Source organism: Tenrec ecaudatus, chromosome 4 (genome assembly GCF_050624435.1).
Source record: "Tenrec ecaudatus isolate mTenEca1 chromosome 4, mTenEca1.hap1, whole genome shotgun sequence".
Lineage (NCBI taxonomy): Eukaryota > Metazoa > Chordata > Mammalia > Afrosoricida > Tenrecidae > Tenrec > Tenrec ecaudatus.
The window spans coordinates 41,524,683-41,528,409 of NC_134533.1; the positions used below are offsets into that span (position 1 = coordinate 41,524,683).

The following is a 3,727-nucleotide window of genomic DNA, read 5'->3' on the forward strand; positions in this document are numbered from 1 at the left end:
GAGCATTTAATGGTATGTAATATGCTTATGACAAAACACTGAACTCAAGAGTCACTTTTCAAAACGTCCGGAAGGAAATAAGCATAACAATGTAAACAGAAGTAATATAATGAAAAAATTTAAATGCACCTAAATGCTATTAGATATAAAAGAAAAACATCTAAGTCTATTAATCTAGTTAATCGTTTCCCAGAAAAACAACAAAATGAGATGGAATTAGAAGTCGCTATATTTTTAACTCATTATACCACCAAGAGAAACAAAACTCACTGCCATCAAATCAATGCTGACTTACACTAACTATATTGGACAGTGTAGAACTGTCCCTGTGAATTTCCAAGTTTGTTGCAGTTTACCTTTTTCCTCAGAGTGAGTGGTGGTATCAAACTGCTGGCCTTTCAGATCACCGCCCAAGGTGTAACCACTATGCCACCAGAGCTCCTTTGTTCATTAAAATATTTTTATGACCTCCCAGGATCGCATCTGGAGAATAGCTAGCATTCTGCCAGCTTTGGAGATGGGAGGGAAAACAAGCCTGTCAGAGACCCATTCCATTCCCAGTTTGCTCAGTAGCTGGTAATTGGAAGATACTCTGCGACAGTGAAAAAAATTTTTTTATATATATTTGCATGTGCATGTCTTTGTCTGGACCTCTATAAATACCCTTTGCCTCCTAGCTCTTTCCTCTATTTCCTTTGACTTTCCTCCTGCCCCACTATCATGCTCCATCCCCACCTGGGTTACAGCTATACCTCTATTTATTTAGATAGACCTGTGGAGATAATAACATGCACAAAAACAAGACAGAGGAAAACAAAGAAACAATATACAACAAAACAACAACACCAAACCACTGACAAAGAACAAAACAAAATACATCAAGAAAGAAAAGCTTGTAGTTAGTTCAAGGATCGTTTGTTGGCCTTTAGGAGTGTTTTCCAGGCCAGTCTGTTGGGGCACCACGCCCTGGCCCCAAAGTCCACTTTCAGCATTCCCTGGGGACCTTGCCACACCATTCACTTGCTGTTCCGCTGCACTCCCCAGTGCTTTGCCTTGGTGTGGTGGGATCAGGTCAGGTACAATTCCCACACTCTGCCTCCGGTGCTGTCTCCTGTAGCGCCTTTGGTCACTGAGGGGCATCGTGTCTCATGGTGGGGCAAGCCATGTTGTCCTCTCTGTGGACTGGCTGCTCTAATCAGGAACATCATTCTCACAGCCTGGTCTAGAGGTCTAGACAAAGACATGTACATGCAAATATATATATGACGATGGGGAAATAGATCTATATGCCTATATTTATAGATTTAGTATTAAGGTGGCGGAAGGACCTTGGGCCTCTATTCAAGCACTCCCTCAATGCATGAATACTTTCTTCTATTAAATTGGCATTCTATGATGCTTGCTCTCTGACACAACTGCTGAAGTCAAAGCGGGTGAACAAGTAAATGTGGTGAAGAAAGCTGATTGGGCCCTGCTATCAAAAGAGATAGTGCCTGGGACCTTAAAGGTTTGAAGGTGAACAAATGGCCATCTAGTTCAGAAGCAATAAAGCCCACATGGAAGAAGCACACCAGCATGTGTGATCACAAGTTGAAAAAGGGATCTGGTACAAAGTATCATCACACACAAAAAAATCTTACCATAGTGAAATGAAGGGGGAGGTTCAGAGTGGAGACTCAAAACCCATTTGTTGGCCACTGGAGATCTCCTCCCAGAGGGGTCTAGGGGAAGAGATGAGTCAGTCAGGGTGCAACGTAGCACCGATGAAGAATACAGATTTCCTCCAGTTCCTAAATGCTTCTTCCCCCCTGTATCCACCCTCTACCGTGATCCGAATTCTACCTTGCAAGCCTGGATAGAGCAGAGCTTGTACATTGGTGCAGATAGGAACTGGAGGCATAGGGAATGCATGGTGGATGGGGTGTGAGGGCGATACTGGCAGCGTAGAGGGTGAGTGGGTTGGAAAGGGGGAACCGATTACAAGGATGTACATGTGACGTACGCCATGAGGGACGGACAACAGAAAAGGGGGTGAAGGGAGACGCTGGATAGAGCAAGATATGGCAAAATAATAATTTATAAATTATCAAGGGCTCATGAGGGAGGTGGGAGCTGGGAGGGAGGGGAAAAAAGAGGACCTGGTGCAAAGGGCTTAAGTGGAGAGCAAAAGCTTTGAAAATGATTAGGACAAAGAATGTACAGATGTGCTTTATACAATTGATGTGTGCTTGTATATGGATTGTGATAAGAGTTGTATGAGTCCCTAATGAAATGTTAAAAAACATTTTAAGTGATACAATTTTCTGAGCATTTAGGATGTGCCTGACACTGTGATGCTACCAATATTATTTCATTTATTAAATATAATGGTCCTTTAAAGTATTAATGTTATTAACATTCCTTTTTAAATGTTTCTTAAAAGTTCAGAATTTTGTTACTTTCAGAGATGAATTCCTTGTGGAAACCATACTTACATGCAAGCTAAATTAAATAAATTTCTTTTATTTTCCTCTAGTCTTCCTTATATACATATTCGGTATGAATTTCCTTAACAATGACTTATCATTTCATATATCAGGATGGAAACAGATGTTAAAACAGGATAAACCAGAGATTAAAAAGTAAAAGCACTACAAAAGACCCCAAAATAAAACATATTATTTAAAGAACCACATCCTCTAAGGAATCTATCTGCTAGCAATGTCAAAAGCATGTGAGCCTGTGAAGGCTTGAGGGAAATTCTTGTTGTACATTAAAATGCAGAAAATCAGATGGTTTGCAAGTTCTAGCTCCCCCTGAAAATACCGAATTTCCCTTACAGATATAGCAATTTCATTTATGAATGTGACTGTCTGTACTTTCCTTCATAAAACTCACCATGATCATTTTACTTGTGTTCCAGGATATTTTGGTCAGATGGAAAGCTCAAAGTAGAGTAAATAGTACCTTTCCTCTTTCATTTTATAATTTGTTTTGTATTGTTCTACACGGAGTTCCACAGATATACTTCAGTATAACTGAGTAGATATAACCCATCCTCATCTGTGTAATGACTACTTTCTCTTTCTTCAGTAAATATGGATGAAATGAGTTTTCAGGCAACTGGGCAATTTAGAGAAGCAAACATGTTAATACAGCAAAGAGTAAGTAAGGTGGCAAGGCTGAGAGTTTAAAGCAATTACCCAGTTCATGCAGATTTATATGAAGCAAGGCCTTATCATAAGCCTTTCAATGAGACTAAACCGACAGCTCGTGCTGTGCAGAACACTGTCAGCACAATGATAATTTGTATTTTCAGGAGCAGTCCAGACCCCCTCAATAGCGCCAGCACTATTTAAGATAAACCTGCAAGTCAGTTAATTTAAGCTAAAAATAGTTAAGTAAAGAGCAATTTCTCTTCTCTCTTTGACACGCAGTCAAGTACCGTCTAAAACAGGGGGAAGGGTTTGGGCAGTAAGGGTGGGGAGAGAGAAGGCTCCACATTCAGAATCCAGTCAATTAGGCTCAGCAAATAAGAGACGAGAATAAAAGAATATTATAACAGAGATGATTTTATGTATCTTTTCAGAGAGACTTTAGACTCTAAGGTATTGTCCTATGCACTTAATTTCCAGCTCTGAGCCAGAGCAAGTCGTTAAATCTGTTATAATCACCGCATCCCCATCCAAAAGTGAGTTAAAACATTTACATTACTATGTTATTGTGAAGAAAAATGTCAAAACAGCAT

At 40.0% G+C, this 3,727-nt stretch overlaps 1 non-coding gene across 1 annotated transcript; it reads left to right on the top strand.

Annotated features, from left to right (window-relative positions):
* The first annotated feature begins 465 nt into the window (after window positions 1–465).
* On the top strand, window positions 466–603 carry LOC142447681 (small nucleolar RNA SNORA7). Its single transcript, XR_012784342.1, has one exon. It is a non-coding gene; the product is annotated as a small nucleolar RNA SNORA7 (small nucleolar RNA).
* Window positions 604–3,727: the final 3,124 nt, after the last annotated feature.